Below are 14,030 nucleotides of genomic sequence, written 5' to 3'. Positions count from 1 at the left end.
AGCCTGTAAAAAAAAGGCTTCTGGTACACTTACCAGGACATCACCAGTTGCACAGTGAGAAAATTCAGTAATAAGAAAGACATGAACCGAATTGGTGAATGAATTGTCTTCCGTATGAAGGAACAAAATAGTGCTGTGCTGCTTGCGCATTTCATGCCTTCCAGCTGTTAATAGCGGCCAGCTTAATACAGACAAGGCATCACACAACACTTGGCTTAACTGTAATAAAGCAAAAGAACCAAGTTACCAGAACAACAATCACAGCTCACAATCGATACTGTGAAATTGTGGCAATGAAAGAGGCAGCAAAATTTTACCAACGTTCCATACAATTTACATTAAAAGGTAGCTGAAACAGAATATGAATTCAGAAACTGACTGCTAGAGAAGTTTTGCCATAAAACAGTAATTTCTTATTTCTTGACACAACTTTGAAATATGGAAAGGTTTTGATTAGACAGAAGCGTGGATGAAGTGTACGACGATAACAAATACACTCTTACATAACAAGAAAAATAATCGGTTAGTTGTTGACAATATAATGTAACTGGATAGATAAAAAATCTACTCACCAAACGGCAGCAGAACTCGCACGTAAAATAAGATTATACGTGTGCAAGCTTTGAGAGCCAGCGGCTCCTTCCAGCAGAAGCAGAAGAAAGAGGAATGAAGGAGAAGGACTGGAGAGAGGAGTACATTTCAGAAAAATTCTTTTTTGTCACCCCTTTTCCTTCCACTTCTGGCAGGAGGAGTCGTCACTGGCTCCGAAAGCTTGCATAAGTATGACCTCCTTTTATGCTCGTGTTCTGCTGCCTCTTGTTGAGCAAATATATTCGTATTGACATAAGTGATCCATGCACAGAATTTTCGAAACTTCAGCAAAGGGCTCGTGAAACTTATTACATGAACTGGATGTAATACAAATCTCACCTTGTACAGGCATATTTGACAGTGGTGGTGTCTGTTCGAAGAGAACCGGTATCAAACTGACTGATGATTAAGCCATCTCCTAAGTAAACAGAGAAGTGGCAATAGCATTGACCATACAATTGAAATCGAAAAGTAACTGTACAAAGAAGCCATACATAGCTTTAGGAACTGGTTCTTAGATTTATTTGAAGACACTATCCGATATGTACCTTGTACTTGACCCAGTTATTCTTACATTGCTTTATTGGTTATAATCTTATAGTTTTCCTGAGCTATATACGATGTAACCATTACAGCTTAATATCTGTTAGTTATCTTCCACCCTGTCAGAAGGTGTCACCATTTTCATGAGTCGTTCTGATGTGGCTATCCCACCAGGCTTCCACTGTAGATCCACTTTGTTCCAAGAAATGGAGCCACTGTTTTCTTAGGCCGTCACCAAAATGCACCTGCCTTGCTGTGCAGCTCTGTTATTTACAGATGCTATTTATCACTTCACTACTTCATACTTTTGTTTGACTTATCTTACAGTTTTATTGCAACAAGCATATGCTCCTGTTCCATTGATTTCATGTTATGGGCATGATAAATTTAACTTCTTGTCTTGAATATAATGACATTACATTGTGGTTAACTTGTGAACATCGAGGTTCGCTACAATTTCCGAGAGCCTGTTTTTGTTACATATAATTCTGCATTTCCATACTGTTATATATATTTGTGGTGTCACCGCCAGACACCACACTTGCTAAGTGGTAGACTTTAAATCGCCCGCGGTTCGTTAGTATACGTCGGACCCGCGTGTCGCCACTATCAGTGATTGCAGACCGAGCGCCACCACACGGCAGGTCTAGAGAGACTTCCTAGCACTCGCCCCAGTTGTACAACCGACTTAGCTAGCGATGGCTCACTGACAAAATACACTCTCATTTGCCGAGACGATAGTTAGCATAGCCTTCAGCTACGTCATTTGCTACGACCTAGCAGGGCGCCATTACCAGTTACTATTGATACTGAAACATGTACCGTCAAGAGCGACGTTCACCATTAATGGATTAAAGTTAAGTATTCCACCAGCTACGCCCGTTTTTTCTAAATTCTAATTTCCTTGTCCTGTTTCCGACCTCACGCCAGCCTGCGTGAGCTAAAACGCGTGCCTTTCGGCTTTCTCTAGTAACACGATGTTGGCTCTCCTGCCAACCCTAACAATATTCACATTAAATTACATTACATGTAGCATGTACAAATAGAATCCATTACTTCTGAAATAGTATGACAACTGTTTCAGCATTAAGTGTGCCAATGCATTGATTTTTGACAGCTAGTGATCCTAACTGTGCATCCTCAACCATGATGTGCATGGATGTTTTAGGCATCCTCACAGATCTAGTTCAAGCTAGACTATTACTACAGTCCAATATTATACCATCACACTTTTTAACAAAATAATTTTTTTAAAAAATTTGTTTGGTTGTAATATTATTCTCTGTTTTATTTCAAGTTGTTTCTACTCATTTTGGCTTATCTAATTGGTTCTCTTGTATGTCATTTATTATATCTTTGACTATGTAAGGATTGTAGTAGAGGTGGCGAATCACTGACTTTGATTTACTGGGAGAATTTTAGGAAAGTGTAGTAAATTTGTAAGGGAGACCACATAGAGGACATAAGTGCGACTTGTTGAGTACTGTTCGAATGTTTGGGATCCGCACCAAGTCAGATTAAAGGAAGGTATAGAAGCAATTCAGAGGTGAGCTGATAGATTTGTTAATAGTAGGTTTGAACAATACCCAAGTATCATGAAGATGCTTTGCGAAGTCACATGGAATCACTGGAGGTAAGGTGATGTTCATGTAGAGGAACATTATTGAGAAATGCAGAACAGTTCTTCTTCCGATAATGTACACTTTACGTAAGGATTACAGAGATAAGATGAGGGCTTGTATGGAGGCAAATAGTCATTTCTCCCTTGCTCCATTTGCAAGTGGAAAGAAAGGGAAATGACTAGTAGTGGTACAGGGTACCCTCCAACATGCGCTGTATGATGGCTTGCGGAGAGTGTATGTGTATGTAGATGAAGATCGTAATATGACTGCATTTGGCCATACTCGAGTAACATTTTAGCTTATGATGATTGTAAACACATTCTTTCATAACTTATATTTTATTTTTGCCATCTATATAGATCTTACATTTACATTGTACTACACCAGTTAATCATTGCAAATATGTCTTCTGTTTTGATTATTGACTGACTAATAGCTCTGTTATGTTGTTAACAATGTTACCTTATGATACATGTTTTACCTTCGTCTTCTTCCATTGGCACTACATCCCAAGATGGGGTACATGTTTCATGCTACGTTTAAGGTTTAACTAATGTCAGTATGCATTTTTTCTCCATATACTTAGCACAAATGTATCTTCATCAATTTGTTCATGATGTTTTGACATTTAGTTCTTCGCTATTTATGGCTTCTTTGTAAAGTTACTCTTTGATATCATTTCTATAATCAGTGCTAGCATCATCTACTGGCCTTTGTTTACTTCTTAGATAGCTTAAACAGCAGAGTCAGTTCTCTTGGAACAGACAATGGCACTGTCAAATATGCCTGTAAGGGATAAGATTTGTAATGTATTCAGTCCATGTGCTCAGTTTTTTGAACCTTTTACTAAAGTTTGATCTAGATGTAAGTATGATAATTGAAAACTCTGTATATGGATCACTAACATGCATACTTAAACATTAGTGTGTATATAATTGAAATCATTAATTCCTTTGTACACTTTTCCCACTGCTTCTGCCTGGTGATGAAATTTTGAAATGCGTAACACAGTCAAGACCTTTCCATATTTCAAAGTTGTGCCAAGTCTGAATGAATGTCCGCCTCTACCATGAACGTATTTCTCCATCAAGTAATGTAACTAATACTTCTCAACCTTGAAGTGTATATACTACTTCGCTGGGGAAGCAAACTAACAAGGAGGAAATAAATGACAGAGCAGGGCAGTGACATTACAAGAACACACGAGTTTGAACACAGTCACAAGGTTTTTCCAGAGACAGATGCTGACCAGTGTCATTTACAGTGGCACAAAACCAACATGTAATAGTCTAAAGCACCCTCTTCGCACCGGCCATGGATGAGCAGTCACGTAGCGTACAGTGCACTCTGGAGCGACTTGGGCCGAGAGCTTCGATTTGATCATCCAACAACTAGTTTGTACCACATCAAGGAAGTGGCATTGCTACCTTTGCGTTGCTGTCCAGCCGTATTTCCATCCCCCAACTGCTGCCCCGGTATCCTAAATGGGATATGGCAGACTCTCCCCTGCGAAAATACGGCTGTCACTAAGTACACACTTCCCGCCATGCCCCTGATGTCCACATGGTGACCAGGGAAAATATATGTGCAGCAATGAAATCAACTATCTGTGATCGGCACTAGAATAAAACAGAGCCACAACACATCTGAGTGTGTCAAAGGGCTTTGAAACACTGCACACATCTTTTACCACTGTACCATGTACTGTTATTGCTATCTGCTTCTCTTCATCTGTGGTTCTGCCAGTCACCTCCTTCACTGTATCCCATATTGTCTTTATTTTGTCACATGACGTGACTGTCTTCATCTTTGATACATTTACTTTGATGTCCATATTACTACCTCCAACATATTGCGGTATGTTTTGTGATGAGCTAAGGCATCATCAGTGTGTTTCTGACTGACAGACACAGTCTCATTTTTGTCTTGCAAGACAACTTTATTCCTTGAATAGGCAGTTGCTTCTTTGTAAACTTTGGTTTAATCTGGGTTACTTTTGGGGAAAGCTTTTTTCAAATAAAATAGTTTAGTAAAGAAAGTGTAGAATTTTTTGTTCATGCTGTGAGCACTGCTTACATCACTCAAGTTTATGTCGTTGAAGAGTGTCCTAAAATAATCAATTTTTGGTGACATGACTACCCTCTTGAACTCAGATTTATTACATTATTAATCCTGATCAGTATTAACATTTAACAGGAGGAGCTGCATGTCATGGTATGAGAGGCCATTAACTATTGATGTTGTTCATTCACTGGTGGCATATGTAGCCAGCCTTACATACCAACCTCTTCTGGAGAATGGTTAATTTTTACTCATACTTTTCTTCCCTCAGCCCGTGGGGAGCCAGCCCACTCACTACGAGGCAGCAGTATCTTCACCAGACTCCTGTTAGCCCCACTTTTTAATGTTTCTGCTTGGCCCTCACAGTTAGTGAAGTGGTCCCAGGAGATACAACCCCTCCAGGCAGTCTCCTACTTCATGTCGTTGCCAGTCTCCCACAACATGGATGAGAGATTGGACTTATACGGGATAAGCTACCATATTTTATGGTTGTAGTGTGGAAAAGCATATGTTCAGTACAGGATTTGTTATTCAGCGACAGATTAGGCATCTTGTGATTGGGTTCACACCTAAAAATGACTTTGGTTTATTGGGAGAATTTTAGGAAAGTGTTGTTTACCTGTAAAGGAGACTACATATAGGCTACTAGTATGGCCTGTGCTTGAGTACTGTGTGTGTGTGTGTGTGTGTGTGTGTGTGTGTGTGTGTGTGTGTGTGTGTGTGTGTTTTGGGGATCTGTACCTTGTCAGATTGAAGGAAGACATCGAAGCAATTCAGAAGTGGGCTGCTACATTTGTTACCTGTAGGTTCGGACAACATGTAAGCATTACATAGATGCTTCGGGAACTCAAATGAGAATCCCTAGAGGGAAGGTGATGTTCTTTCTGAGGAAAACTGTTGAGCAAATTTAGGAAAGGAGCATTTGAAGCTGACTGCCGAGTGATTCTATTGCTGCCAACATACATTGCGTGTAAGGACCATGAAGATAAGAGATGAGAAATTAGGGCTCATACGGAGGCATATAGACAGTAATTTTTCCTTCAATTTATTTGTGACTGGAATAGGAAGGGAAATAACTAGTAGTGGTACAGGGTATTCTCCACTATGCACTCTGTTGGATTGTGGAGTATAGATGTAGGTGTAAATGCAGATGGGTAGATTCAGCCCAAGAATCTCATCTTTCAGGATAAAGGGGAAATTTTTCAGTTACTCTATAATCAGCGCCTAAGCACAAACCAAGGAAGCCAAGGAGGACTTGTTTTATGAACATTTTGAAAAAGACCATAATATAAAAATAGGGTGGAAATGAAACAGATATTTATACCAACAGTTGAACCCCACAGGACACACACCATAAACAATAATAATGGAAAAATCTTACTTACAACATCCCAAAAAATGGTTGTGGGTTCCTCACTGTTCCTGCACAAAAATGTATCCAAAGGAACATGGAAGTCACCAAGTTGACAAAATTTTTAACCTTAAATATGTGTTGATCGATGAGACATAAAAGCCAGATCTCTTGAGAGTCTCAGAGGCTCAAATATAATTTTGGTTTGCTCAAAGTACAAGGGCTGCACTTTCAACCAGGGAGTTGCTGTAGGAGAGCAAATCTCTTCAGTTTGCCGCAATTGGACATTGATCAACCAAAGGTAGTTGATTGTAATGTAACGTATTTCATGCTATATATTAGGTTTCCTAATTAATATGTATAAATAGAAAAGAAAACAGGACTTACATGAAATGTAAAATCCTTGGGAATTGTGCAACACTGCAACAGTACCATGCACTGCAGTTGGTATTAGAATGAGAAGAATGATGCCTGATCCACTTGGTATATTAGATGATGTAAGGCAAGGACATGTTCGTGTTCAATGTTGCCTTGGAGAAGGTAATGAGGAACCCAAACCTATGGAGTAAGGGAATGATCTTTAACAAATTGGTGCAGATACTCAGTCACGCTGAAGACATAGATAGTCACAAGAACTTGGAAGGCAATGGAGGAGACATTCATCATGTTTGAGCAAGCCAGTAGAAATATGGGACTGAATATCATCCAGCAGAAAACAAAATAAATGGCTGCTCTGAAAGAACATAGGAGAACATACCACCCTCTGTAAGGTTGGGCAGTTTTGCCTTTGAGATAGTTGGGCACTTTAAATATCTGGGTCAACAGCTGCTCCCTCAAATGACACATCTTACAAAATTAACCAGAGTTTAACAGCAGCCAGCGGAAACTACTTTGCATTCAAGAAACTATTTTCCCTTAAGGCTCCTAACTTTTATCACCAAATTTATGATTTATATAGCGCTTCCAAGACCAGGGCTTGTATGTGCCTCGGAAACTTGGCCGTTAACATCAAAATTTATTGGTATGTTAGATGCCTTTGAGGGAAAGGTACTTCAGTGAAATGTTGGCCCAACCTGTGAAAGAGGAAAATTTAGGAGGAGGTACAATCATCATCTGTAAGGGCCCACACCCCATGGTGTGAAGGATGGAGTAAACTCCACTGCAATTGTGGCTGCCAACTGTCCGCAGTGGTTCCCGGCTTCTCTCTCTGTGGTGACAGGTGTGCTGATGCCACTGTCATTACTGAATGTTTTGTGGAACACGTTTCTGAAACAACCACATACAGTAATTACCATTGTAATTTCCTGACCTGGAAATGCCTGGCTGAGCAAACAGCCAAATTATTTATCATTCGGTGCACAAGGCCTCGAATCTTACAGTGAGCCATTTAGTGAATGGCTGTTCTAGAGCAGTTCAGCAGTGTGTCAAGACCCAGGCCTAGAACCTGATAAAATCCATGATCGAATTGGGGGGGGGGTTACCTGTCACTGGGGCATGATGGGGCCCAAGTGACCTCAAAGTAGCCTCTCTCTGTGCTTTGGCCACTTCCTCATTCCTACAGTTCCTAGTTGCCTCCCTTTTTATCTCATTTTTAACCACCTGACTTACACTACTGTCATGCTAATCTTAAACGACGACTACTAGGTCAAAGACCCTGAAGCTGATGATCCTCCTCTTCTCATTTCATATTGTTTTATGTGAATTTCCAGTGAAATGAGGGACTGATGGTCAAGATGTTTAGTTGAGATGGGTGGGACATGTGATAGGGACGAGTCATATGAAAATATCTAAAAGGGTATTAAATAGAAATCCAAGGGTGTAAAGCTCTGCAGTAAATGATATGTAGTGGATTTAAAGCTTGATGCTGATGCAGTCTTTACCAGTTCACATCCTATATTGTACCCAGGGTCTGCGTCAGTAGTACTGCCTGGCAAGACCGCTACAGTGAAATCCCTATTTTACGCTTTAGTGAGATCCAGACTTGAAAAACACAAAATAGAAGAAAATGAGGAATCGCGGAAAATGTTAAAACCCACCAAAATTTGAGAAAACACACATATTTGGCATATATGATTAAAAATTGCAATACTCTCCAATACTTTGTATAAATATGTCTTAAGTGAAGGAGATTAAATGTACAATACAATGTTTATAAAATAATTTGTGGTAATGGATTTCATCAGTTCTTAAAAAATCACAGGTTCGTAACAGTGAGTCAAAACGCATCAAAAAATTGAAATTGGTATCTGGGTACAAGATAATCGAGCAATTTTTTGACATGCGAAGACCGCAAATTGTACTTTGAAAACACGCATTTTTGAGGGAACACCCTTTGTGCTCACCCAGAAAAAGCAAAAATTGAAGAATGTGTTGAATTAAACCAACAAACATCACAGCAGCTAAGTGGTTAAACCATAAGCGGACATCTGCCTAATGAAAAATTTTGTCACCATTGCTATTATTGTTTAATGCTTTTCTTACGAGCCGCACTTCATATGCTCATCATTGTTAGTGCTATTTTAGGCTTGATGAGAGAAAGAGAGGCATGAAAAAATTAGTTTACTTCATTAGCTGACATTATAAGCTTATTAGAAGTCGGCTCTGTGAATTTCTGTACATAGTGTGAAAAGTAAATTTGAAAGAAAACTCAGGTGCTACAGTTTGTTTTCATGCCTTCTATCACTGGTGCCAATCTTGACAATCTACAGAGTGTGGTATGTGCGGTACAAAGTATATATATGAGTAGCTTATGTAGTTGTTCCAACTGTGTCATGTCAGATTTTAGCACAAAAGTCTCTAAAATGTGCTATCGCAAAAACGTTTTCTGTTTTTGCACATCTGTGTCGTAATGCATCATCTGCATGAAAAATATATTTCCAGCACTTCACAAAATGCTTTCACCCCTACCTGCACTTTGGTCGTCGAAGGGCCACTCCCCCTCGCCACACATGCAATAGGCAAGATCATTTTGTGATCCAGCATGTTCTTTGAGACTCGGCGTTCGAATTTAAAACATTGACGATCAATATTTTTGCTCAATACAGTAAATTGGAAATACATGCAAAAAGATGAGACTGAGTTATAAATGGCCCAAGAAAAGGTGGTGGCTGGGCCCTTAAGTCAAGTATTGGCTCTGTCCAGAACACTTTGTGTTGACTGTCTTGATTTTCCATTACCAGTGCAACCTAACAGTCATAATAGTGTTGTGAGCTAAATGTTTCAAGTTGTGTTGGCAACACCAAGCATGGATTATTTCAGCATTTCCTCTCTCATATCTCCCCTGCCCACAATTGTTTAAAATATCCCTTAGCTCTGGCTCCAACTCAGTTGCAAACCATTTGGCTTCCATGCCACTTATAACTGGTTCAATCACATCAAACCTGAATAGGAAGAAAATGGGACAAAGCCAAGTGAGATGTCGAGTAAGAACTTGGAATTGAGGTAAACCGTACTAGGAAGAATTGTAAGATTGGGGAATTTTTAGCATTGAGCTCATGGGTTTTTCACAAGGACTATGAATTTCTGGTGTAGAATCGCGAAAAATGTAAAATAGGGGAAACTCAAAATCAAAGTTCCATTGTATAACCCCGTCTTCTGTGAAGTGATCCTAAATCCTCTGTGACCTGCACCAGACCATAACTTGGCTCCAAGAAAAAAATGGCGATTGTAGTTCATCCTGTGAAAGTTGGCCTACACTTCAAGCGTGATAGCTGCTTAACAACAAAACTTTCTTTCTCTGTACTGACTTCCTTAAGAGTTCTACTTTTCAGTTTACTGCTGAAGGTTTATGTGTGCTGACTATATCGACATCTGCTGGAGGCCCATCATTTTCTAACTAAAGCAACAGGTCAGATTGTTTTTTTACGTTCACCACGAAGCTGTTAAATGAAGTTCTGTTTCTTTTACTTCTGTTACCTACAAGCTGGGGTGCCCAGCTTCACTTATGGAGTTGATATGAGATTTTCATTTTGTTATCCGGGGTATGCAAGAACAGATTTTTCAAATTTTCTAATCAAGAGGAAGGTGGGTTTGTTTGTTTGTTTATTGGTTGGTTGATTTGGGGGAGGGGACCAAACAGCAAGGTCATTGGCCCCATAGTATTAAGTAAGGATGGGGAAGTAAATTGGCTGTGCTCTTTCAAAAGAACCATCCCAGCTTTTGCCTGAAACGATTTAGGGAAATCACGGAAAACCTAAATCAGAATGGCCAGACACAGGTTTGAACTATCGTCCTCCCGAATGCGAGTCCAGTGTGCTAACCACTGCGCCACCTCACTCGGTCCAGAGGAAGCAACATATAGTTGACTATGAGAGTAGCAGGAGTCTTTGAAGTGATACCACAATAGTTTAAAGTTTGTCCTTGCACTTTGTTAATTGTAAAACAATATGCTAATTTGATTGGAAACTGCAGTCTTTTAAATTGGAATGGCAGTTCAGTAGAGATCAGTGGTATTCTTGGGATAATTAGTGTGTATCCTTAGTAGTTTCCATTCATAAGTTTGGCTTTGATGATATCAGATAGCTGTTTGACAGTCTTTCTTGTTCAATTACAAAGTTTTTTAGAAGTTTTGTAGGGAAGTTCACACTTCCTTCAACATTTGCCATTATGTCGATTGATTTGTATATTCTCTCTTCACCAGGAATTTTCTTTCGAATGTTAAAGTTGACATAATAGAAAATAAGTATTTTAGTTGCCAAACTTGTCGTTTCAAATAGCCAATCTAGATTGGTATAGATGTGAACAGTGTTTGAATAATTTGGTTGATGAGTTCATTTTCAGTGGTGGCTATGTTGCAGAAATTACTGTTCTGTTTAATGAGGCCATTCATCTGGTCTGTAGGATATGTGTAGGACATGCTCCTACCTTGACTTCATAGTTTTTATAAGTCTTTTAATGTTCTGTCCATGACTTTGAGTGACTTTTTGCATGCCGTTGTGCATTCGTCCCAGAAGATAATTTTAGCTTGCTTTAGAAGTTCATCCCATTCAGTTGCTCTTGAGAATTTACATGCTGGGAATTGATTCAGACTGTATTCAACGATAGTTGTAGGGCGTAATGGGCAGAAAGTTCGTTATCCTTCCATAAGTATGGCTGCAATGCTAGATGATGACAGTAAATCCACCAGCAATAGATTTATTACAAATGTTTTCCTGGTGCCATGTGGCGCATCCAAGTAAATGGTTCCACGAGTGGTTTTATCGATGTGGTTCATAATAACATTGTAAATTTCATTTTGTCATTGAGGAGTGATTTGTTGTTAGCAGTGTATTGACATAGTTTGTTGATGTAGCTTCTTCCTTTGGAATTTCAAAGTGTAGCATACTGAAAGCATCTTTTCGTGGTGCTTGTATCGCAAGTTGTACTAAGGCCTGACTGTTTATTACTAAGCATTTGTCTTCTAGGTGAATTTTTTAAATTTATTTACGCATGAAGTTCTGTAGGAGCAAATCTCAAAACTCATGGAATGTGTCAGTACATGAAATTACAACATAAAAGTAATAACAGATAAAAATAAATGTTCATGAACCTGAACCAAGTCAGTCCATAAGTTTAAGTAAACACTATCACCAGTACAATAAGAATCGGCTTAATTTTTCAAGGAACTCCTTGACAGAATAATAGGAGTGACCCATGAGGAAACTCTACAGTTTTGATTTGAAAGCGCATGGATTACTGCTAAGATTTTTGAATTTGAGTGGCAGCTTATTGAAAATGGATGCAGGAATATACTGCACACCTTTTTGCACAAGAGTTAAGGAAGTCCGATCCAAATGCAGGTTTGATTTCTGCCAAGTATTAACCCGAGTGAAAGCTGCTTATTCTTGGGAATAAACTAACATTGTTAACAAGAAACGATAATAAAGAATTACATATTGAGAGGCCAATGTCAAAATACCCAGACTCTTGAACACAGGTTGACAAGAGGTTCATGAACTCGCACCACTTATTGCCCGAACCGCCCATTTCTGAGCCAAAAATATCCTTGTAGAATGGGAAGAGTTACCCCAAAATATTATACCATACGACATAAGCGAATGAAAATAAGCAAAGTAGACTACTTTTCATGTCGAAGTATCACTCACTTTTGATAACGTTTGAATAGTAAAAATGGCAGTATTAAGATGTTGAACAAGATCCTGAATGTGGGCTTTCCATGACAGCTTACTATCTATCTGAACACCTAGAAATTTGAACTGTTCAGTTTCATTAAGCATATGCCCGTTCTGTGAAATTAAAAGTCAGGTTTTGTTGAATTGTGTGTTAGAAACTGTAAAAACTGAGTCCTACTGTTATTTAACGTTAGTTTATTTTCTACAAGCCATGAACTGAGGTCATGTGCTGCACTGTTTGAAACCGAGCCAGTGTTACACACTACACCCTTTACTATCAAGCTAGTGTCATCAGCAAACAGAAATATTTTAGAGTTACCCGTAATACTAGAGGGCATATCATTTATATAAATAAGGGACAGGATTGGCCCCAACACTGATCCCTGGGGCACCCCCCACTTGACAGTACCCCACTCAGATCCCACATCACAGCCATTATCAACATTGTAAATAATGACCTTTTGCTGCCTGTTGCTAAAGTAAGAGGTGAACCAATTTGGAGCTACTCCCGTATTCCATAATGGTCCAACTTCTGGAGCAGTATTTTGTGATCAACACAATCAAATGCCTTAGTTAAATCAAAAAATATGCCAAGCATTCAAAATTTTTTGTTTAGCCCATCCAGTACCGCACAGAGAAAAGAGAATATAGCATTTTCAGTTGTTAAATGACTTCTAAAGCCGAACTGTACATTTGGTAGCAAATTGTATGATAGAAAATGATCAATTATCCTTACATACACAGTCATTTCAATAACTTTTGCAAACACTGATGACATAGAAATAGGCCTAAAATTATCTACATTATCCCTTTCTCCCTTTTTATAAAGTGGCTTTACTACTGAGTACTTTAATCGCTCAGGAAACTAACCTTTCCTAAAGGAAAAATTACAAATATGGCTAAATACAGGACTAACATGTGCAGTACAGTACTTTAATATTCTGCTACACACTCCATCATAACCATGAGAGTCTTTAGTCTTCAGTGATTTAATTATTGACTCAATCTCCCTATTGTCTGTATCACAGAGGAATATTTCAGACAAGTGTGTCATTGAAGATGATGTCATTGAATTTGATGGTCAGTTCAGGCTGAATGTGTCTGATTTAGTACAGTATGTCATCACTCATACTTTTCTTGAAGGACTCCCATAGCTGTTGTGGATTCGATGGGTTACTTGTTGTTAGGCTTATGATGAATAAGTCTCTCATTTGTTTAGCTGAGGCTGTAAGTAAGACTTCGTGTAGTGTTAATTACCAGTGGCTGATATTTTCCAGTAGTTGTAAGCATTGGCATGTTTCTATCTATGTCTGTCATAGATAACCATCAACAGTCTTGAGATCTGTGGAACTTAAGGGTCCCCGTATTTCGTGTAACAACATCCGGTAATAGAAACATTCAGTGTTGTTCAGATGTATGGTGTGTACTTGGCCTAGTGTGCCAGTTTTCATGGTTCCTGAAGATCAAGCAAAATTCTCTAAGTTTACTGTTCCAAAATGTAAACAAAAATGTGACTACAACCTGACTTTACAATGTTTTCACATTTTTCTGGAATAAAATGTAAACAGAAGTGAAACTTTAATAGTAAGTCCAAAACACACATGAACGTATATATTTAGTGATTAATTTGTACTCAACTAGTTGTTATTACTATCTGCAGTCACTGATCTGAGGCCATTGTAGCACCACTGAATATTTTTTCTCTCTTTAGGGATCCACAGCCTCCAATTGCTTAATAAAAGAAAATATGAT

At 38.8% G+C, this 14,030-nt stretch overlaps 1 protein-coding gene across 10 annotated transcripts in view; it reads left to right on the top strand.

The window, feature by feature from the left end:
- LOC126095313 (protein polybromo-1) overlaps nt 1-14,030 on the top strand; it is a 326,966-nt gene that overhangs the window by 140,168 nt on the left and 172,768 nt on the right. The gene's annotated exons all lie outside the window — the stretch shown is intronic.

The sequence above is a fragment of the Schistocerca cancellata genome, chromosome 8, assembly GCF_023864275.1.
Source record: "Schistocerca cancellata isolate TAMUIC-IGC-003103 chromosome 8, iqSchCanc2.1, whole genome shotgun sequence".
Lineage (NCBI taxonomy): Eukaryota > Metazoa > Arthropoda > Insecta > Orthoptera > Acrididae > Schistocerca > Schistocerca cancellata.
Note: the sequence above shows the minus strand (reverse complement) of the source record. Positions and strands in the feature narration are given on the sequence as shown.